Below are 25034 nucleotides of genomic sequence, written 5' to 3' on the forward strand. Positions count from 1 at the left end.
CGGAGCCCATGTCATCGGCTCCGAGCTCTTCATTTAAGGTTTGTTCACCGGTTCCACAGACTTCGGGGCCGAGTGTCGAACTCCTGTCTGTCACCGAGCCTCGAGTCTTGGAACCGGTGATGGAGCTTCCACCTCCTGTGCTCTTGAGGTCGGCGCCATCTTCGATTCCTTCGACTCGCTCTTCCAGACCTCTTTCCAACTCCGACGTAGATCGTGTTTTGCAGAAGTTAATGGAGAATACGGCCTTGTCCAAACTCATCTCAGTCTCCTCCCAGTTGGTGTCGAGACTCGAAGGCCTTCCTTTATCTCCATCTGTTCCACCTCCGAGGCCTACTCAGCCTTCGGAGCCGGGAGAGGCTGATCTGATGATCGTGGAGCCCTCGGTGCCGGAGCCATCTTTCTCTCGGTCGGCACCGTTCACCTCGACTCCGTCGGATCCATTACCGGAATCGCGGAGCCGACGATCTATCCTTGGTTCCGGGACCGAGAGTCGAACCGATGTTTCGGTTCCGACTCTCCCTCTCGGTGCCTCGGCACGGATCACTTCGGCTCCGTCCTCGGGGTCGATACCCTTGGCCTCCGCGTCGGGGATCCCTCCGCCTTCTTCGGAACCGGGGGATTCCTCGGCTCGGGGCCCAGGGGCCTTCGACCTTATGAGGAAAGTGTTGTCGACTCAGACAACCACTTCAGCAGAGACAGCTTCTCCCTCCCATAAAGGTCCGTTATCTTCTTCCGCACCCACGTCTACTCTAAAGCATCGAGCACCAGTGTCTCAGCCACTCCCAGTGGGAGCCCCTTCTTCCCCGGAAGGTTCATCGGATGTTCCCCCGATGAGGTCCCGAGGAAAAGGTTGTGTAAGAGGAGGCACTTGGATTCTCCTCAAGAATCCTTAACATCTGATACTGACTTAGATGAGTCAGAAGGGACCCCAAAATCACCTTCGGAGGATGTATCTTTTTCTGACATCCTGGAGATCCTAAAGCAGAGAGGTGATTGGCAAGCCCTACTCCCTTCTGAGGATGAGTCGGTTCTGCTGAAGGCATTTGGTGCTCGCCCTTCTTCCTCCTGGGTCACTCCGCCCTTCGACGAGTTAATGGATTTAATTGCTCGAAGGGCGTGGGAGACTCCTGACACAGTGGAACCAGTTCCCAGGAAGCCTAACAAATATATAACTGCCCCTCAGGATAGGTCGTTCCTCACTAAAGGAGTTCCAGTGGACGCTATGGTGGTGGCAGCTGCCACTAAAAAGGAGATGTCTGAATCTTCCTCATCTGTTCATCCTCCTAACAGAGATTCTAGGACCATGGACAGATATGGGAAGCGCATTTTCAGTTCAGCGACTTTTTCCATGCGATCGCTGAACTACTTGACACACTTCACTCGATTACAGAGGGATCTAATCAAAGAGTTGGGAGATACCCTCCAGGGTAGTACAGATGCTGCTGTCTCGGACAAGGTTACAGCACAACTCAGTACCCTTACAGCTGTTGTGAACTCATCCATGAGGCTCATCTCGTATGCGGCTGAAGGATCGGGTAGGGCTGCAGCTTCAGCAATTGCTCTTCACAGGCAATCCTGGATGCAGCTGTGCTCCTTCGCAGAAGCCTTCAAGTCTTCCTTTACTAACGCCCCCTTTGATGGTGCCACTCTTTTTGGCCCTAAAGTAAAGGAGACCCTGACCCGGTGTGAACAGGAGGGAAAGACTGTCTGCTGTCGGAGTCCGTTTTTCCATCCCATCTAGACCGTACCCCAAAGGGCAACGAGGTGGAAAGATGTGGTTTCGTAAACCCCAGGGTTCTTTCCCAGGCACACAGGGTGATGCCCCCTCCAGAGGCAGAGGTGGGGGCAGAGGTGGAAGACGCCGCCCTGGCGGCAGAGGGAGTCCGCGCAACCAAGGCGACAGGGATACCATCCCTGGGAAGCCTTTCCAGCACTCCTGAATGGAGGCCCGACTGTCCTGCTCTGGAGGCAGTCGGGGGTCGCTTAGCTTTATACCCTCAGGCCTGGCAAAGTCTTACTTCAGACAAGTGGGTAAAAAGCATAATTACCAGAGGTTACACAATCCCGTTTATATCCCCCCTGTTACCACAAAAGACATTCCCAGATGTGCCACCCCATCTCCGGGAACCTGCAGCTATAGAAATCTCAAAGCTGTTAGAAAAAAGAGTCATCCAACCAGTCCCGGTGGACCAAACAGGATCCGGAACTTACTCAAGGTTCTTTTTAGTTCCAAAAAAGACAGGGGACTGGAGGCCAATTCTGGACCTAAGAAGCCTCAACAAACATGTGAAGAAAGAAAAGTTCCGGATGGTCACGCTTCAATCGATCCTTCCGTTTTTACAGAAGGACGACTGGATGTGCTCGATAGATCTCAGGGACGCCTACTACCGCATCAAAATGGCCAGAGCATCCAGGGATCACCTGCACTTCTGGCTGGGAACCAGCCACTTTCAGTTTTGAGCCCTGCCCTTTGGCCTATCCTCAGCCCCCAGGGTTTTCACCAAATGCATGGCAGTGGTAGCGTCTCACTTGAGACGCCTGGGATTCCAGGTGTTTCCGTATCTAGACGACTGGCTCCTTACCGCCACCACCAAGCGTCAACTGATTCAAGCCAGGGACTACACACTCAGCCTTTGTGTTCGGCTGGGGATTTCGATAAATTTCGAAAAATCTGCATTACAGCCCTCGCAGCATACTTCATTTATAGGGGTAGATCTAAATACCCGTTCTCACATTCTAAAGCTTCCTCCTGCAAGAATAGCTTGCCTACAGGAACAGGTATCTCTTCTTCTGTTATCCAAAAAGTCCCCAGCCAAGCTAGTCCTGAAAGTTTTAGGACTCATGTCGGCCTCCCTCATTGCTGTACACATGAGAGTTCTTCAATGGCTGCTGTTCGCACAGTGCTTGTTCCAGCAGTTACCTCTGACACACGAGATTTTAATCACGAACACCTGCAAAGTGCACCTGTCTTGGTGGTTACAAAACCACAATTTCGTCAGCGGCCGACAGTTTGTGATACCCGCTCCGACAGCTACAGTGACCACGGACGCTTCCCTGATAGGGTGGGGGGGCGTTTTTCAGGGAAAGACAGTCCAAGGCGAATGGACAAGTTTGGAGTACAACCTGCACATCAATGTTCTAGAGATGAGGGCAGTGTTTTTAGCGTTGCAACACTTCTCTCCCCTCCTTCCTCTAGGGACCATTGCAGTTCAGACGGACAACATGTCCGTAGTCTGGTACATAAACAAACAAGGAGGAACCAAATCTTACCAGCTATGTAGAGAGGCCATGAGAATTTGGCAATGGGCAGAATCCACCGGTCGCTTTCTGATAGCAACGCACATCCCGGGGTTATCCAACGTCATAGCGGACAGGTTGAGCAGAGCCATCCTGTTACCTCACGAGTGGTCCCTCAACCAGTTAGTGGCGGAAAGGATCTTCCGCAAATGGGGCTAGCCTTGCTGCGATCTGTTTGCGTCTCCAATGAACACCAAATGCAGAAGCTACTTTGCCCTCTTACCCCCTCCAGGGGATGTCCCCAGGGATGCTCTGATTCACGATTGGCCCCCGGGTCTCCTGTACGCTTTCCCCCCTATACCCCTGATACCGAGATTTCTGCAGAAAGCCAAGGGCCAGCAGAGGACTATAATTCTCATTGCCCCATTCTGGCCTCGACAGATTTGGTTTCCCTTTCTTCAAGCCCACCAAATATGGGAGCCCTGGATTCTGGACCCGGTGCCAGACCTACTGACTCACTCGTCAGGAGCTCTCCATCCATCTCTTCTGTCCCTCAAGTTAGCAGCTTGGCTGCTCCACTTCCCTGTTTAGCCAGGTCTGATTTTCTTTCTCCGGCGGTCCAAGACATTCTGGTGGCCTCTCATAAGGCCTCAACCACTAAGATTTATGCTAGTAAGTGGAAACGTTTCGCTTCCTGGGCAACTACACAACAGTTGGATCCTTTAGTAGCCCCCCTAAATAAGATCTTGGAGTTCCTTTCCACCCTATTTCACCAAGGAGCTTCTACTGCTACTTTAAAAGTTCAGTTAGCCGCCATTTCTAACTTCCACATAGGAGAAAACGGAGTTCCTATTATGGCTCATAGGCTTTGTAAGGCCTTTATCAAAGGGTCTTTCCATCTCAGACCAGCAGTTAGATCCCCTACAGCTCCTTGGAGTTTGAATTTATTTTTGTCCCGGTTAATGTTACCACCCTTTGAACCAGCTTCTTCTTGTCCCTTAAAGTTTTTATCCTGGAAAACTCTTTTCCTAGTGGCTATCACCTCAGCTAGGCGAGTGTCAGAACTTCAGGCACTTTCTGTTAAGCAACCTTATTTAATTTTTCACCCGGACATGCTTTTAGAAAGAACTATAAGCTTGATTTCTTCTGTAGGTCCAAGTCAGGCTTGGCTAGGATCATTCTCCAGAGCCCCCTGCTGCAGTAGTTGCTCCCTCCCCCTATTTTCTATCTTGTATAGTAACTTGGGTTTCAAAAAATTAAAAATTGGAGTCCCCATGAATCTGTTTAAAAGTGTGTGGGGGGGTCTTTTGCAAAAAAAAAACTGTCACTCCCTTTGAAAATCTGTTATGGCCATAGTCTTATGAAAGAGCAATTGCAATACTGCTTTACTGCTTACTGCTAAGTCAAAAAAAATCTGAGTAAGGAAATAAGAAACCTGAACAAACCACACAATTAGCCTTCCTAAACCTCCACTGTCTGATGGTCAACAGCCCCTAACAGCTAATTGGTCCATTTGTTCTCTGTTATTTGGGTGGGGGTCAACTATAGGGTTTGTTATTTAGATAAACATCAGGGGCCGTTTGCATTTTTTCCGTAGAGACTAATGCACCTTTTCCTTCCATTATGGTGTTCCTGCCCCTTGATTTTGTAGTGAGACTTCTTTTTCTCTTCTTGTGAATTTTTTGTGGATTTCTTCCTTTGTCTTTTTAGGTAGGTTTTCTTCCCTAGTTAGACATCACAGCTCATGCTTTAATTACAGCAACTGATGAAAACAGATTACTTAATGGCAACGGTTATGTCAAGTGTTTGCATTGTTTAGGCTATAAACATGAGTAGGAACTTTGTAATATTTGTGCAGAGTTTAATGACACTTCTCTAAGTTGGCAAAGATTTATAGGTGTTGAGTCCCTTTAACTTTATGTTCAATTCTGTTACTTCTGAGTACAGAGTTTCACTTTTTTCCTGGCATATCTCACCTCTGTACTGTTTCTCTTAAGAGTCTTGGCCTTTCTAGGGCTATTCAGCCATCTAAGAAATGATTTTGTACTAGTTTAGCTAAATCTGTCAGTTTGCTGTTAAGGGCATACGTAGCAAATTAGTTAAAATTAAAATCATGGCTTCTGCTGGAATAAACACCCAGTCTGCTGTGATGGAGGACTCCCGTCTCCTACTCTCCTGCTTTCCACTACTGTAGTGAGCTCTGCATCAGGACAGGCATCGTCACTATCTGTTCATACCATGGTTGGATGGAGCCCATACAGTATACAGATGTAGTTCTCCCCTACACTCCTGCAGTCTTGCACCCTTCAAGCCCTCAACTATTCTGAGCTGGGCAGGACTACTGTGTGGCTTCAATAGAGGCAGATGGCTACAGTTCTTCATCTTTCTCATACCAGTGGGCTGCATGAAGGTGGATTTCATGTGCCTGCCATTGCTCCTCAATACAGTTTGGACCACACCTCTGTGAGTTCTTCACTTGGGCATTGGAATGTCATTTCTTATGTAAAAAAATCCATATATTCTGACTTTTCATTATCAATTCCTCTGTCTCAATGAACCAGAGCCAGTGCTTGCAGCAATGGGCTCACTTCTCTAGTGCCAGTCAGTTCCCGGTTACCTCCAAGTGAATCTGTGTTGGCATACCCAGTGCAGCTTGTGCCTTGTGTGCTTTGTTATTGGCATCTTTAGGTCCTATGTAGGATCCTGCAAAGTTTGCTTAGCCTGCTGTTGACCAGGCATGGGGTCTAACACTAGTTGTCAGAAAAGCCAGGATTTGTTGGGCTGATGTAAGCTGCTGAAATTCAGCTGACTTTGGGGTAGGCCAACATCAGCTGTTCCTGGATTGAGTTTCCCAGCATTTAGAGGGATCCAGCAAGATGTTGTGCATTCTGTTTTAATGTAGGGCTTTCACAAAGCCCTCTCCATATATTCCAGTGGTGAGTCAGAGTGACCTTTGGCACTAGAACAGCTATCCCCTTGAAGAGTGCTTTCAGTTATGGAAGATTACCATACAGAGACAAGGAAATTAAAAAAAAAATACTGAATGAAAAATCAGGTTGTGAAATGGAGCCAAGTTTTACATATGAGGGAGAAGGTCACCAAAGCAGCATTTGCCAATATACCCTTTATGGGGCCCTTACTGTTAGGGTCAAAGTTTGACCAACATTTCTTCATGCATGAATGAAAAAGGACAATTCTTACAAGCCAACATAGTCATTTTATTTTACCTAGCATTCTTTTAATGTCTCCATGGAGCCCTTACACCAAGGAGATGAATCTAGTCAGTATTAGTTAAGTACCAGCAGTACTGCAGGGTTGAGGGATTTCTTGCCATTTCTGGATCCTTCTCTGGTCTTCCCATTGTCAGGTATTTGGGGAGGTTGTCTTTACATCATCATATTCATATTAAAATGCCCATCTCTACCCTTGCTGAACATGTCAGTTTTCCAAGGCATAAGTGAGGAAAGGAATGCAACATTTTTATACAAAGAGGCATCCTGAGGTGCTAGACAACTTGCAGGAAGCAGGACATTCTAGATTTGTTGGTGTCCAGAAAGACTCAGAACCATACCTTTCAACTCTCCCTGATTTTGCAGGATGTCTGTGATTGTGCTTTATTTTTGTGATGTCAATCATAAAAAATATTAATTTTCTGATAAATAATGTATTGTGGTGGGACAGTAATGCCATATGATGTTCTGTAGTCCTATCTTGCCTTCATTCTTACTCTTGGGTTCGGCTCCGACTCAGCATAAGAATGAAGGGCGAGATGGACTACAAACATCGAACGTTATGGTAAGGACATAACGTCTTTTTTCATCCTCTCTGATATTTGAAATTATCCCTGGTCTTGGGCCTTTGTTCCATTACCTACAGCTTTGTCCAGAATTTTTGAGCAAAAAAGTTGACATGCTGGACCCATACTGGATATTAGTTATTTGAACAATTTTTCCCCAAAACAATGCATCTTATGTCTTTCAAAAGGAGACTGGATGCCCTCTTTCAAACTCTAGGATTATCAGTGACTTAGGAGGTAGCATACTTGCCTTTGGTGCTGGAAGACCCAAAGGCTATGGGTTTTATTCCTTTTACAGGTGATTGGATTGTTGAGATTTCAGTACAGGCAGTCCCTGGGTTAATGACATCTGACATGCAGACAACCCATAGATACGAATGGGCTGCTACAGTGCCAGAAATGTGGAAAAAATGCAATTGTTAGTTTCCCGTGTGTGTCATACCTCTTAACCTCTTGGAGCAAGAAATCCGGACAAAGCCATAAATAAAAGTGGGATAAATGCTTAAAAATAGGGGCAGTTTTAATAAATATTGCTCTTACAAATTTACAAAGTTGATATAATAGGTTTTGCATTAGCATGAATTTTCTGAAGGGTATGAATTCTGAAACTTAAATGTCAGTCATTATTTTCTAACTTCAGTCTTTAATGATTTGCCACTACTTTTGCTAAACAACCACAATTTTATGAAAAATAGACCAAAAAGTATGAGAACGAAAATCTGTACAGTTGAGAGGTATGGTTTGTGTACGTGTGGAAAAATCATAAACACTGCATTTAATAACAAGATGCCTTAAACCAGCTCTGTTTATAGGAACTAAGCAAGCATAGCTACAGTATATAGTATTTAAGATTTTTTTTGTTTTAAAGTGTTTCTAAAGTGTTTTAGATGTGAAGAAAAGTAAAATAAATACTAGACTGAGGCAAACATTTGACTAGATGACCTTTAATAAGAACCATATATATGTGTTTCAGCTTGCATACAAATTTGACCTAAGGACAGACTAAAAACAGATCTCATCCTTAACCTGGGGACTGCCTGTACAGTAATAGGGAATTGCTACAATCATGAGGGTGCTATACTTTGGATGACCCAGTTGCTTGAGTTAGTGGTAGCTCAGGACCATGGCCCTGGAGCCTTTACAAGGCTAGCCCATCGGATTAACCTGGCATCGTGCCACCCAACCTTAGTTCCCAGTGCCTCTGTCAAGTAGAGTCACTGGAGTGATGTCCGGGGTGAATTTTCTATTTCCCATCCACTCATCAAGATTTCTCTTGAAGAGGGCCAGTGAGGCTTGGCATGTATGGGAATCTGTTCCATAGCATGGGCAGCCTCTGGGTTATGAACCTGTCCCTCCAGCTTTTTCTGTTGATTGTGATAATGAGACTGAGGTTTCTAGAGCATGTAGTGTGGAGGGATTGGGATTCCTTTAGACATAGCATTTCTAACAGAGCTGGGTTAAACATGGCTTTGTAAGTCAACCAGAGATTGCCTCTAAGTAGGCGATATGAGACAGAGAGTAGTTGGAGTTTTTTGAATCTGCCAATGTAGAACAAGTGTTTAAGGCTTAAGATCCTCTTTGTGTGGTACTTTTGTGGCCTCTCCAGTTGTTGCAGGTGTCTAGTGAGGTACATACCAAATGGGGCCACGATTGGCCTAATGAGGGAAGAGTAGAGGGAGATAATGACCTGTTTCTTCCTGGATGCAAAACCCTTAGTAATGAGATGTGCCACATAGAAGGACTTTCTGACCACAGTGGCAATGTGGTGGTCAAAAGAGAGGTTGCTATCACCCTGTGTTCCCAGATCTGTTATAACGCCTTCTGTGTTCAGTGGACTACCATCGAAGTGGTGGATGTAAAAGGTCCCATGGCAGCTATCAAAGAGTGATGGATGTTCCCCAATGTTCTGGACATATTTCTCTATAGTAGTATAAATATCACCTCAGGTCTCTCCTGAATATGGGATACTAGTCGAGTGGGACTCTGGTCATCAAAGAATAAATAATGAAATAATAACAGGATGCTTTTCCACTACTTAGATCACCAAAGCATTTAGGACGTTCCTTACTTTCAGAAAGAGGACTAGCACTATTCTTTTGGGCCCTGCCATTTGATCTTAACTTGGTTCCTTGGACATTAATGCTTAGTAGTTGTGACACCTTATTGTCTGCAGGACATGTGAGTTTTCCATTATGACTTCTAACATCATGCACAAGATTGTCTCATGGAGCAGAGGGATCTCCTTCAATTATTACCCTAGTTGAGGTTTTAATTGACCTGGTGAAGACATAGCTCTGCCCCACAAAAGTAATCTTGTTCATAAAAGACGGACTGAATGCCAGCGTGTACCAGGTTATTTGCTTTTGGACAGCACACAAAGCATTCTTAGGACACTTATCAGAGAGTATAGTATTAGGAGACATCTGACTGCAAGCTTGTCTCAAGGTAGCAGTTTGTGTGGAGTACTTCAGAGACTTTTGCCAATGCACTGTATGACTGGTCTACACTTTTTGAACTTTAGTTTAAGGATAGATTGAGGGCAGATTCAGCAGGAAGTCAAGACATTCATGGCTGTTGAGGTCCCACACAGAGATCATATTTTAGGATTCAAAAGTGTGCAAAGAATACTTAGTTTAGAAAAGCCTGACAGACCCAGTTTGTGGAATGTGGTAACTAAAACTTCACAGGTGTTAATATTTCTCTTAATGGCCATCACCTGAGAGGCAGTGGTGGTCCACAAAATCAGGAGTTCACAATCCTTCCCCCAGAAATAGCAGGGCCACAAGAACTTACCCAGAACTTGGCTTTACTGCAAAAGCTCACCCAGACTCTGACACATCTTGCTGTGAGGGAACAGTTATTTTGATTTATTGTGTTTTGTATTACTTTATTGCCTTTTTCTATTTTTGTATACTTTGGTTTGTTTTCTGTACACCATGTTTTACTTGTATTCTGCTTTTAATTGCATGTGAAAACTTGGAAAGACACCCCAGCTGTGAGTTTGCCCTCCCACCCTGTTACTGTTGTGTTCTTAAACACAACTGTCTTTTTGTATTTGCCTGCACCTATGTTAATTAGAACACATATCTCCTTCCCTCTCAGCTTTTATTGACTGTTGAGCAAGCACAAAATTATCCTTTGGTGAAATCACTCCCCTTCAGCTATTTAAATTTATTGGCCATACCACTGTATTCCATAGAACCAGAATACAATCGTGCCCACCCCCTTTCAGTCTGTCTTGCTCTTTTTAGATGAGTGGCTCTGCACTTAGCTAAAGCTTAAGTTAACCCCCTTTCATCTCTAACTGCTTAGTGCATACTGCAGTGTTTAGGATATTAACCACTTTTTTCAACCTACCTTTAAACATCTTTAGCAAGACCACCATTTATTAGAGAACCCACATTCTGCCTCTCAGTAGTCATCTTGGGATTAGTGCTTCTGTTTTCTCCTGGTCAAAGAAGGAACACAGGTGCATTATTTCGTAGAGACTGATCCCCAGAAAATCTAATAACTGCTTTATAGTTGACAACTTGGAATTTGTGCTTGCATTCTGTTCCTGGTGAGAGAAGGAGCAGAGTGCGTTGGTTCCTGACTGTTTCTGGTTGGACAGTGAGTGTCTGTGCTTAGTGTTCCTGATTGAGCTACAACAAACCTACAAATGCTTGCATCAGCTGGGACAAGACTGGATCACCAAACAGGCTGTGACCTGCTTCTTATTTTGGGACTAGTGCTAACATTTTGCTTCTCAACGGCACAAAAATTACAGAACCAACTGATTGCCAACATCTTGACAGATAGATTCAGTGCTAACTTTACCCCCCTATCACCCCCTAAAGGGCCGATATATATATATATATATATATATATATATATATATATATATTATAGGAAGAATGCAGAGTCCCTGTAATCACAACTACGCAGGTAAAAGCTGCACTCTCTAAAGCCAAAAACACAGCATCCATGGGACCGGACAGCATGCCAGGCTGCATTTTACACGAACTTCAGAACAAATTGGCTTCCCATCTAAGCACAATGTTCAATCATAGCTTCACGTCAGGCTTTGTGCCCACTGAATGGTGCACAGCAACAGTTATCCCACTCCACAAAGAGGGAGCCACCACTAATCCCGGGAACTATTGCCCTATTAGCCTGATGAGCCTGGTCTGTAAGGCCATAGAACATATCATCATAGAACTCATAAACAAAGACATTGGTAACCTCCAGACTCTGGACCCCACCCGGTTTGGGTTTGTGAAAGGCAGATCATGCCTCCTGAACCTGATTGACTTTTTTGAGGCAGTCACCAAAGCCGTAGACGAGGGTAAGGTGGTTCACACAGCCTATCTTAACTTCGCCAAGGCTTTCGACACCCCCCCCCCATTCTGGAATTTTGGCTAAACTCACTAAACTAGGTATAAATCCCTACGTCACAAGATGGGTTGCCAACTGGCTCACTGACAGAACCCACACTGTAAAAGTTGCAGACCTCTCCTGTTTGGTTATCAACTTCTCTGCAGTACAGGCTAACACAGAAGGCCTTTGGCTAACAAAGTTTGCAGATGACTGCAAACTAGGAGCCATAGTTGAGTCCCCAAATGATGTGGACATCCTACAGAAGGGCCTCACTGAGACAGACGCCTGGTGTCAGAGCCATGGCCTTAAGCTCAATGCCAAAAAGTGCATTGTCATCCCCTTTGGTAAAAACCCTGTACCCATGAACTACCACATAGGTGGCAGTCTACTTAATGCCAAATGTGTGATAAGAGACCTTGGGACCCAGGTGGACAGTAGTCTCTCCTTTGATCACATCGCCACAGTAGTCAGGAAATCCTTCTACATGGCACACCTCATCACAAAAAGGTTCTCATCCAGGAAAAATAAGGTCATTGTTCCCCTCTACTCAACACTCATTAGACCCATTATAGAGTATAACGCCCCTTTTGGAATGTACCTCACAAGACATCTGCAGCAGCTGAAAAGGCCACAGAAGTACCTCACAAAGAAGATTATTGGCCTCAAACAGATGCCCTACACTGACCGTCTCAAAAAACTCCAGCTTTACTCTGTAGCATATCGCCTACTAAGAGGTGATCTCTGCCTAACATATAAAGCTATGTCAAACCAAGAGCTGTTGGACATGCTACACCCTAAAGAAATCCCAATCCCTCCTAGCTACATGCTCTAGGGAGCTAAACCTTGTTACCACAGTAAACAGGACATGCTGGAGGGATAGATTCCTGTCCCAGAGACTTCCCATACTCTGGAACAAGCTACCCATCTATGTCAAGCAAAGTTCCTCATTAGCACTCTTCAAGAAAAATCTTGATGAGTGGATGGGAAATAGGAAATACACCTCGGGGATCACTTCTGTGTCTCTGCTCGACAGGGGTACAGGAAAATAATGTTGTAGGGTGGCATAAGCCAGGGAACCTTGTTGACTAGGCTTACTTAGGCCCTTGGGCCGATAGCCTAGTACCTACCTTTGAACCTTTGAGAGAAGAAGCAAGGGAGCATTGTATCCGAACAGAGTGAAGGTGTGGTGAGACCAGCACTAATAGTAGTCAGGCAACAGCCGTTCATGCTCCTCCCCTCTTTTCATCATTCTTGACAAGCTAATTCTTTGTTTTCGGTAAGTATTGCTTGATTTGCTTCTAATGTCAGAATATCTAATTAAATACTTCTTCCTTAAATTTACAGGGTCTGCATATTAGTTTCCCCTCAAGTGTTTGGCAGTGCGCTGTACAGACTGTAGTCACCTTGAGTGACATCTTTCCTGTAAAAGCACAATTGAAATTTCTCCACTACCTAGTTGCACACAGGACAACTAGTTTGCAGTGGCTAGCACTGTCCCCATAGTTGCCTACCAGATACTCCTGACATTGATATCACTTCAACTGTCTGATCAATAAAAAAAATGGTCCATTGCCATTTATATGAACTTTCCCACACTATCCGTTACCAGCTTGGTGGATATGGGCATCCTGAGGCAATGTAGAAGTAGAAATTGCTTCATGTTTTCTGACAACCAGTTAATTCTCAAACAAACTGATATGATATGTGAGAGATGTATTTACACAATGTTACTGGAGGCAAAGCAATAACATAAAAGTACTCCTAGTGTCAATAAGGTTGTCAGTACTATGCATGCTGCACCCATCACACACAATACAAAGCAGACATATCAGCCTGCATATGCTGAGGTAATTAAATGTAACCTTCCTAAACCATAAAGACCTCCTAGATGAAGTACTCGTAACAAATGCTCTCAGCAGCCCCAAATGCACTCTTTAAAACAACACCCTCATCAACACACAGAGCTACATCTCAAGGAGCCTCTGCCTGTAACCCCATAAGGCAAGCCACGACACAATCCAACATTCTAGTCATTGGAGACTCCATCGTGAAACACGCTCATGTCCCTCTCACAAGGGTTTGTAAGCAGTCATGGTCAGTTGCTTATCTGGGGCTAGGATCTGCCACAGTATGCATGCATTTGTGTCATTAGCCCACAGGTGCCAAAATGACTCAGTCATAGTTCATGTGGGAGTAAATGACCTGAAAAGTACCTCCCTAGGTTATATGAAGAGGAGCATGGAGCTCTCAGAATGTGTCTCAGGCTGGTATGAACCTAGCATTGAGCAGCATTTTACCTTCTCCAAGAATGATACCATAATATGAACAAAAGATGATTGACTTTAATAATTGGCTTAGATTCTGGTGTCATTCTAAGGAGGTGTAGTATTTGTCAACATGGAAGGAGATGGTAAACAGTCCTCACTTCTTTGCCAGGGATGGTCTACACCTCTGAATATTGGCTAAAACATTGTCTTCCCTCATAGTGCCTTTTTTAGGCAATGCCAAACTGAAAGCAATTCCAACATAGCAAATCAAAACCAAGAAAATCTAAAGGTATCACTGCTCAGTGCTGGAAATCTAAACAAAAACTCCACTCTGTAGATGCTCTCTTCACCCTAGAGAATGCTGATGTCTGTGCGGTCACAGAGACATGGTTTAAAGCCATGGAGAACACACCAGCAGTGCCAGGTTATAATGCCTTCCATACATTTAAACCAGCTACTTCAAAGGTGATGGTGTCTTTGTTTTACATCCAAAATAAATGTACTTCAAGGTTGGTCAAACCGGACAATGCACTTGAGCTGCTCCATGTTCAAATCACCATAGGCAATATCTAATACCACACATTGCAAGCTATAAGGTCTGCTCCATGTATTTAAACTTATTAGGAACACTAACCATCCAACCCAGTACCATATTCATGGGTGACTTTAATTACCCTACTATTAACTGAGAATCCTATACAACATCAAATTTACAGGCACAGAGATTCCTGGATTTTATAAACACAAACTCCCTGGAAAAGATAGTCAATACATCAACCAGGGGTGCAACCCTACTAGATCTGGTCCTCACTAATATGGGATGCACACCCCCTACTGTAATGTCTTCCTTGGTAAAGTCAGACCACAAAATGGTAATGGTCTTCTCTGAAGTAAAAATAAAATCTGTATCCCCCAGCTAAACCTGGAATATTTAGAAACTGCTCTAAGGCTAACCTCATGCTATTAACTCGTTCACTCAGGAGCAGCTCAGATAAAGCTGCCTGCTTATTTCCACCATAGGAACAACAGTGCAGCCTGAGCTCATTTTCAGTAAATCCATTTCTAATACCATACAGAAAACAAATGCGAATAACTCTTTAACTATAAGAGCTAGACTAAAAATGTAAATGTGAAGGTTGTTCAGCAGACACTGACCTTTCCAACGGCGTAAATGTTGATAGTATCAAAGTCATTATTAAATATTTGACAAGGAATGCTGATATTGTGTATATTTTTTACCTTTTTGGAAAAGCAAAGCACAACATCTTGGGCAATGTACCATGCAGACCCATACAATTTGTATTTAATTTGTATGAATGTCAGCTTTAAAGTGATACCTTAACCATTACTGTGTGATGCTCCTTTATGGAGATATAGAAATATGATTAATATAATATTTCTCATAATTGATAAAGCATAATATCTCATCACCTGTAACAGACAGAGGCTACATAGCATAGAAGTTGTGCATCTCAATGTCAGCTTCAAAATGATGCATCATTTGTGTCATCACCATGCTCCCTTGCAAAGATATGGGCATAATAATGAGAAGTATTGTAAATGTATAATTTTCATAATCCTACAAGACTAAACAAACTGTGAGAGCTGTACATGTGTACAGTGCACAGGCACAGTTCTTTTACAGTGTGGTAAGGAGTAACACTGTCTTCAAAATGAGGTATTACTTGGCACACTGACATGCTCCTTTGCAAAGTTATTTACCAAAATATGAAAAAAAAATCATAATTTCCATAACCTAAGTCCGAAACAAACTTTGATTTCTGCACATGTGTGCAACATACAGTTACTCTTTTTTTACCATGTTGGAACTATGAATGTTGTCTTCAAAATGAGGTATTACTTAGCACATTCAGATGCTCCCTTGCAAAGTTATTTGCCAAAATATAAAAAAAGTCATAATTTCCATAACCTAAGTCCAAAACAAACTTTGACATCTGTACATGTGTACAACATACAGACCCAGTTCTTTTACCATGTCATAAGGAGTAACACTGTCTTCAAAATGAGATATTACGTGGCACACTGACATGTTCCCTTGCAAAGTTATTTACCAAAATATGAAAAAATATTCATCATTTCCATAACCTAAATCTGCAACAAACTTTGATATCTGTACAGGTGTACAACATACAGACACAGTTCCTATACCATATTAGACCTATGAATAGTGTCTTCAAATGAGGTATTTATTAGCGCATTCAGATGCTCCCTTGCAAAGTGATTTACTAACATGAAAAAAGTCATAATTTCCATAACCTAAGTCCTAAACAAACTGCGATATCTTTACATGTGTACAGCATGTTGTGTCTTTTGGCTTTTCCCGGTTAGGGGTCGCCACAGCGGAACTCCGGTCCGCTAATGATTGGCAGTTGATTTTTACGTACCAGCTTGCCAGGCCTGATGCACAACCTTCAACGAAGGTACGCCCATTCATGCATGTCTCCACGCAGAAGACGCTCTAGCTGAGAATCGAACCGGACAGCGTCTTACTGTGAGGCAACAATGCTACCGCATCACCACCACTGCGGGTAATTCTTTTACCGTCTTGTAAGTACTAAGACCCTCTTCAAAATGAGCCCTTACTCAGCATGTTAACATATTCTCTAGCAAAGTTATTTGCCAAAATGTGAAAAAATATAATACATGTCATAACCTAAGCCATAAACAAACTGATATCTGTACATGTGAACAGCATGCAGATACCATATTCAAAAAGTAGGTCTTACCCGGCATGTCGACATGTTCCCTACCACAGTTATTCACCAAAATATGAAATAATATAGTAAATTTCATAACCTAAGTCATAAACTGGAATCTGTGCATGTGTACAGCATACAGATTGAGTTATTTTACCTTCTTGTAAGTACTAATGCCATCTTCAAAATGAGGTCTTACTCAGCATATTGACGTTCCCCACCAGTTATTCACCAAAATATGAAAAAATATGATAAATGTCATGGCTGCTTTCCATCCTCTGTCACTAGCTGAATGTTGCATGTATAGCCTGCATTGCTGACATCAGACCATTATGCGAAAAAGAAAAGAAAGGTAGCTGCGTGAGGGTTTTACCTGACAAGTGATAACGTCTCATTGATATATTATAGCTGCACATATTATAGATTGATAATGTGTTAATGACTTACATTTAAGGTTCTGCATGTTCAGACAAAGGTGATAATTACTGCTGTTGAGCAGACATTCATTACATTCTAGTGCAGGTGTAATGTAAGTCATTACCATCTCTCAGTAAAAGTAGGATAACATATCTATATATATGCATATATATATATATATATATATATATATATATATATATATATATATATATATGTGTGTGTGTGTGTGTGTATTTAGAACATACACAACAACGGAAAGCCTGCTGTTCTATTAATTTTGCAACATAACTAAAGAACTACAGTAATATATATGGACCACATTCGTCATGCTAAAATTCCACCTATATAGCACTCTTATAAATGTCCCAGCTCCAGCTATGCAGCACTTTCACATAATATGGCTAACATATCCAAGTGGTTCACAGGCATGGAACTTGTTATGAATTTAAAAAAAATGGACACAATGGCTTTTGGAAACTCAAAAATACTTTTGTGAAGTGCAGACAGGCTGTATCCTTGCACCCTCCTTGACAGTTAACATAAATAAAGTTTATTTAATTTTGATTTCTTAGAATTACTGCATCTACACTTTTCCTAATCCCCACACACTCTGACGAGATGCTAACCTCAGCAGACTCCAGATGACTGCATAAAATAAAATGCTTGAAGACAAGAGAAAGACTACAAGTAGAGACAAACAAGACTTAGGTGGATAAGTAGCTTTGTTTTTTAACTTCTGATGGACTGCAGCTAGCATAAAATTGTTGTAATTTATGCATTTTTTTCATACCATTTACGTTATACATTATAATTTTTACATTTACATATTTTTAAGTTATTACATTATAATAGCTACAACAGAACACAGTTAAAAATGCTAGGTAGCCCTAGTGAGAATAACTCACAAACAGACTCAAAATAAGCTGAGGTTGTCAAGAGGTTTAGTCTGATTAAATGATTTATCTACTTCTGCAGCTTATAATGAAAGCTGTGGGGTCACACCCACATCTGTAATGTATATTAATGACATTTTTTGTCATTATCTTTCCCATTGAGCTGTAATGCTAGCTAACCATATATTCAGCTTTTCCAAATCTTTCATTTTGTTTGACAGAAGTTATAGATAAGTCTGCCTAAGCCTGTTACTACTTTTTTAACAATTTATCTTTATACACTGTTTTTCTTTCCCATTTTCCACATATCCCATCCTTTTGAAATGTCTCAGTATTTTTCTCCACCACATTTTCTGGAAATGCTTCTTATAATAAAGCAATGTATTCAAAGAAGTGCTTCTTCAAAAGATTTCTTGGCATAAAAAACCATTGTCATGTATAAAAAAATAATCCTGACCCACAAATGAGTCACCGAGAGTCACTTATACTCATGTAACATACATTTGTATGGGCTAGGATCTTATGAATCAGGTGGCAAGAAAACAGGAAATCCATCACAAAAGAACAAAAAGGAGACATCTTGCTCAAGTACAAGACTTTTCAAAAGTTTGTTCCCATAGGATCATACTTCATACATACTAATCAAGATCTAAGCATGAGAAAAGCTGAACTGGGTTGGAATAGACTAAGAAGGAAACACTCGTACTAACACGGCACCCTCTGCATTTGGATGGAAGCAATGTATTGCACACAGGAAATGTGAAATGTAGGCTTGATTGAAATAGGAAGGGAAACAAGTAATCAAATGAAATTTGGGAATAAACAAGTATGTTAAAACTACAAAGAAAGCAAGCTTCCTTTCACAATTAACAGAAGGGGAAAACAAGTTTTTTTGTTATGACTCATCCACTACCGCTTACTTAGCAATAGCAGCAGAACAAAATAGTCTTACCTCTGTCTTGACAGTGCTGTGTTGCACTGTACAATCATTTTCTTGCACCTTCCAGCCTTTTTCATGGGGACTCGAAGAAAATTTGAGTAAACCGCCAAAACTTCCACATTCATGGACTCTGCACTACAATAAGAATATGGACGCACTAAATGCTGCAACACAGAGTTACTTCTGGAAATAGGAATCAAGCTAGTTTTCCATTTCTACCCGGGTTGCAAAACACAATGCAAGCCTCAAGAACTCTGCAGTTACTCTGTAATACTCCAAAACTGAAAAACTACTATTCTGCACAAATGTTTGTAAACAAAGGCACTGGCTGAACATCTGATCTGATGTAGGATTGTTCATTTGTCAGCAACCTGTGGGTTACGGATCCGATATCGGATCCGAGCCGGCAACTTGTTTCAAGCTAATGGATCCAAGCTCCTAGCTCATCCCTTCACCCATAATCCCCTGCTAACCCTCCATGACCTCAGATCTAGTTTGCCGTGCTTGTGATGGCTGGATCCTTTTCTTGAGCTCCAGATAAGTGATAAAAAAAGTTAATTTTTTTCGTCAGAAAATTCTTTTTTAGTTTAAATTAACATTTGTAAAGTGTGTCTGAGTTAGGTTCCCTATTTTTTGTTTAATCAATACCCTCCCTTCGCTGGTCGCTAGTGTGTGAGTGTTTGTTGTGTGTCTTTTGGGGCCTGTGTGTGTGTGTGTAGTTGTTTTTCTTTCTTTTAAAAAAAAAAAAAAAAGGGAATGGCTGAGGCCCCAAAAGCCATATTTTCTAAATGTACCGAGTGTGGCCATAAGCTCTCCCCAGCTGATGGCCACACTCGGTGCGTTCAGTGCCTTGGGGTTGAACACCTCACCTTGGGCTGTACTATCTGTGCAGTGTTCAACCCCAGGGCACTGAAAGAACGGAGGTCGAAGCTGGTCCTGGCAGGACTTCTACCCCCAGATTCAGCCTCGGCCTCCGCTACCACTGCTACTCCCGTGGCTCCATCACAGCCTATGGTGGTTGCCACTCCTGCCTCCCTGCCTCCGACTGGGACTCAAACTCCCGCTAAAGTGTCGGAGGACAGGGAGGCCAGGAGGGAGAAGCACCACAAGTGGCGGGCCGAGACCTCCGTTTCGGCCCCGCCAGCTAAGCGGGCTTCTCCCTCCATTGCTTCTAGGTCTCCTCCTCCTCGGCTCCGATCCCCTTCTTTCTCCCCGGGGCCCGAGTAGGAGGAGACCCCGATCTCCGTCGAGGTCATCGAGGCGGCATTCCAGGCCTGCCTCGGTGGCCTCTTCGAGATCCACTTTCAGCTTATCAGATGCAGACTTGGACCGGATGATGCGAAGGTTCATCCAGGCCCAGCTGCAGATGGGAGTGCTCTTGCCTCCCCCCCCCCTCAGGGGGGGAGCTCGACACCTTTTTTACACCCAATTGCTCCTTCTCTGACCCACTACCCGGGTTCGGAGCTGAGCAGCCTTGGAGCCGGGGGTGGGTCGGCGCCGACAGTACTTGGTACTTCGGATCCGACCCTACCCTCGAGTCTGTCGGATCCGACCTCTCGGAGCCGTGGTCCGAGCTTCGGATCCGGGGGATTCAGTGTGCCTTCAGCTCCGTCCAGGTCGGAGCACGCTGGTCCCTCGGATCCGACGGTCTCGGTGCCGGCTCCGATCCCTTCATCGGATCTGAGTGGGAGCCAACTTTCGGATCCATTGGAGAGTGGCTCTCCCTCTGCATTTGATGTTGTGGAGTGGGCTCTGTTGAGAGCATCCGGACCCCCAGTCCTTGCATCGACTCCTCTCTGCACTCCCTCTCTGCTGGGCCTGGCTTCCATCACCCGGCCAAAGGGACAGCCTGCTTCAATGTCACAGACAGTTCCTTTGGAACAAGATGTTGCTGGCGAGGCCTCCTCGGACAGTCCCCCTGAGGAAGCTCCCCACAAGCATAAGTGCAAAAGGAGGCACGTGGGCTCCCCTGAGTCCTTAACCGAGGACACGGACTTGGAGGAAGGGGAAGGCTTCCCAAGATCACCCCCTGAGGATGTCTCATTTGGAGACATCATGGAGATGCTGAGAATCAGAGGTGGGTGGTCTGCCCCCAAGTCTTCCTCTGACGAGTCCATGTTTCTGGAGGCATTCGAGGCAGGCCCGTCTACCTCCTGGGTGTCCCCTCCAGCCGATCCCCTGGTGGACCTTATTACCACCAGGGCATGGAAGGATCCGGACACCGTGGAGCCAATACCGAAGCGACCGGATAGGATTCTTAGCCCCCCCCTCTGACCGGTCACATTGGAGTAAGGGCCCCCCTGTAGATGCCATGTTGACGGCGGCAGCCACAAAGAGGGAATTGGCTCAGGAGAGTCCCTCAGTCCATCCACCGAGCAAAGAGTCCCATTTGATGGATCGCTTAGGGAAGCGAGTCTTTAGTTCAGCGACCCTCTCCGTAAGGTCTCTGAACTATATGGCACATTTCATCAGGATGCAGCGGGATCTTATCAAAGAATACGCTGCATCCCCCCCCCCCCCGGAGTCCATGTCGGAGGAGGATAAACATTTGTACTCCACCCGAATGGCCACTCTGAGATCTATTTCAAACACCTCTATGTGGCTGTTGTCCCACGCCACAGAGGGAGCCGCTAGGGCCAGTGGAGCAGGCCTAGTCATGAGACGTCAGGCCTGGCTCCGTCATTGTGACTTTACGGAGCCCTTTAAAGTGTCCTTCGTGAACGCCCCCTTTGATGGTTCTGCCCTTTTTGGCAAAACAGTTCGCGAGACGCTTGTCCAGAGTGAGAAGGATGGGAAGACGTTGTCTGCCGTTGGAGTCTGCTTCTCTGCTCCCCAGCGGTCCTTTTCAAGGAACCAAAAGGGTCAGAAGAAGATGTGGTTCCAGAAATCACAACATTCCCAACCAGCTCCGGACAACCAGTCCTACCGTGGCAGAGGTGGACAGGGAGGACGTTGCCCCAGGGGCAGAGGGGCTCCGAGAAATTTTGGGTCCAGAGAACCTTTCTCTGAGCAGCCTGCGCAGCAGCCCTGAGGGGTTGCCCGGCTGCTCTACTCTGGAGGCAGTAGGGGGGGTGTTTTTCGAAACATCTAGCGGCATGGGAGTCCATTACAACAGACCACTGGGTGCTTTGCATCATATCCAGAGGGTACAAAATACCAATTCTCCATGTCCCCCAATCCAAGAACCTCCCCAATGTACCACCCGATCACAGGGAGGCCGCAGCCGCAGAAATACAGCAGCTGCTAAGAAAAAGAGCCATTCAGCCCATCCCCCAAGACCAGCTTGGATTAGGGTTCTACTCCAGGTTCTTTTTGGTGCCAAAAAAGACGGGGGACCTGAGACCCATCCTAGACCTTTCCCGCTTGAACCTGTCAGTAACCAAGGAAAAATTCCGAATGGTCACTCTTCAATCTATCCTCCCCCTTTTGAGGGAGAACGATTGGATGTGCTCTAGAGACCTCAAGGATGCGTATTACCACATCTTAATGGACAAATGATCCAGGAGGTTCCTTCGCTTCCGGCTGGGAGCCAGTCACTACCAGTTCAGGGTCCTACCCTTTGGCCTCACCACAGCCCCCAGGGTGTTCACCAAAGTGTTAGCAGTGATTGCGGCCCACCTGAGACTCCAGGGAATTCAGGTCTTCCCTTACCTGGATGACTGGCTCCTGACCGCACCAACAAGGCATCTACTTTGCTCGGCCAGAGACTTCTTTCGCCATCTAGCCCCACAACTAGGCATTACTATCAATGTCGGCAAATCTCTACTGGCTCCAACACAGATCATAGAATTCATAGGAGCCAGAATAAACACCAGAGATTTGCGAGCCTTCCTAACTGCCGAGAGAATCAGAAATCTACAACTTCATGTGCGGGCTGTCCTACACCGGGAATTGATCCTGAGGGCACTAGGCTCCATGGCAGCAGCGATTACACTCCTTCCATGCGCCCGTTTGAACATGCGAGTCATGCAATGGACTCTGTTAGTGCAATGGTCCTTCCTATCCCTTCCTCTCCACCATCCCATTGCTATCAGCAAGGCTTGCAGAAGGGCGCTACTATGGTGGCTCCAAGCATCGAACTTCCATACGGGCCGTCCCTTCTTCTCCTCTCCCCCTATCACCACTGTGACCACGGACGCTTCCCGCCTCGGGTGGGGGGGGCATTACTCAGGCAGGACAGTTCAAGGCACGTGGAACGATACAGAGACCTCCCTGCATATCAACGTTCTGGAGATGAGAGTGGTGCTGTTGGCGTTGCAAGCACTTCAGAGCTTCCTCCCCGCAGGAACGATTGCAATTCACTCGGACAACATGTCAGTGGTCTGGTATATCAACAAATAGGGGGGAACCAGATCTTATCCTCTTTGCCGCGAAGCCATGAGAGTGTGGGAATGGGCGATCTCCACCAACCGCTTTCTGATTGCAACGCACATTCCGGGGAGGACCAACATCCTAGCGGACAAGCTCAGCCGCACCCTTCTTACCCCTTACGAGTGGTCTCTCAATCCTCTAGTAGCGAAGCAGATATTCGCAACATGGGGGCAACCCTGTTGCGATCTTTTTGCATCTCCCTCAAATGCCAAATGCGACAATTTCTTCACTCTAATCCCCCCACCAGGGGAATCTCCAAGAGACGCTCTGGTGCATGCTTGGCCTCCCGGTCAACTCTATGCCTATCCTCCTCTTCCAATGATGATACAACTCTTACAGAAAGCCTCGCGGTTGGGGAGCAAGATGATTCTCATTGCCCCATTCTGGCCTCGAAAAATTTGGTTCCCTTACCTGTGGTCTCACCTTGTGAATCACCCTTGGATTTTAGATCCCATTCCGGATCTCATCTCCCATCCATTGGACTTGCCAACTCCAAACCTGGACAATCTGAAACTGACCACTTGGTTGCTCCAGTTCCACTCCTAGTTAGGACTCCCGGTATCTCTTCACCAGTCAAAGCCATCCTCGTGGCAGCACATAAGCCCTTCACCAGGAAAGTTTATCACAGCAAATGGAAATGTTTTTCCATCTGGGCGGAGCGCCGCGATCTAGATCCCTTTACGGCTCCTCTTCCATCCATTTTAGATTTCCTCACTGAACTCTTTCAAGAAGGCGCTAGTTGTTCAACTGTCAAAGTGCAACTGGCAGCCATTTCTCATTATCATGTGGGACATGATACAGGACCCTTGATGTCAGCCAAATTGTGTAAAACCTTTCTCAAGGGTACCTTTTTACTTAGACCTCTTGTAAAAGAAGCCGTACCCCCATGGGATCTTACTTTAGTTCTTCAAGCCTTGACTGCTCCACACTTTGAACCCGCTGCTTCAGTGGATCTCAAATTCTTGTCATGGAAAACAGCATTCCTTGTAGCCATTACTTCAGCGAAAAGAGTGTCGGAACTTCAGGCTCTTTCTGTGAAGCCTCCATACCTGATTTTTCACCCTGATAGAGTGTACCTCAGGATCAATCCCTCCTTTCTTCCCAAGATAGCATCAGAAACCAACATAAACCAATCCATAAATTTACCGGTTTTCTTCCCTAAATATCAAAATAAGGATGAATACAAGCTGCACTCATTGGATGTTCATAGGCAGCTTCGTTTTTATACTCATAGGATGGCTGGCCATAGACAATCCGACCAGCTGTTTGTTTCCTTTGCCAAATTTAACTTGGGGAAAGCTATCTCTAAAGTATCTTTATCTTGCTGGATTTTCCAATGTATAATACTAGCTCATCAAGCCTCGGGTAGACCCGCACCAGAAGGAGTTTGTGCTCATTCCACTCGCTCCATTTCTACCTCTGCGGCTTTCAAGTCTAGAGTTCCTTTGGATGATATTTGTTCTGCAGCCACTTGGGCTTCATCTCATACCTTTATCAACCACTACAAGCTAGACCTGCTTTCTAGAGGGAGAGCATCCTTTGGCTCTGTGGTGCTTCGTAATATCCTCCCATGATGGCCACCCAGGGTACAGGTAGCTGGGGACTCTGTCCCACAGGTTGCTGACAAATGAACAATCCTACTTCAGATTTAGAAGTTATGTACTCACCATAACGTTCCATCTGAGTAGGTAGTTCATTTGTCTGCAACCATCCCCCCCCCTCCTTCCCCCTGACCTTCTTTGGATCTATTAGTTTTTTAGATATCCTTTGTTGGATATATATGGAGAGGCAAACTCGATCTGAGGTCATGGAGGGTTAGCAGGGGATTATGGGTGAAGGGAGGAGCTAGGAGCTCGGATCCATTAGCTTGAAACAAGTTGCCGGCTCGGATCCGATATCGGATCCGTAACCCACAGGTTGCAGACAAATGAACTACCTACTCAGATGGAACGTTATGGTGAGTACATAACTTCTAATTTTACAAACAGACGTAAAAATATTCAGATTCACAAACTGCGTGGACATCGTGAGAACCAT

This window comes from Protopterus annectens, chromosome 2.part0, assembly GCF_019279795.1.
Source record: "Protopterus annectens isolate FY-2018-M chromosome 2.part0, PAN1.0, whole genome shotgun sequence".
Taxonomy (NCBI): domain Eukaryota; kingdom Metazoa; phylum Chordata; order Ceratodontiformes; family Protopteridae; genus Protopterus; species Protopterus annectens.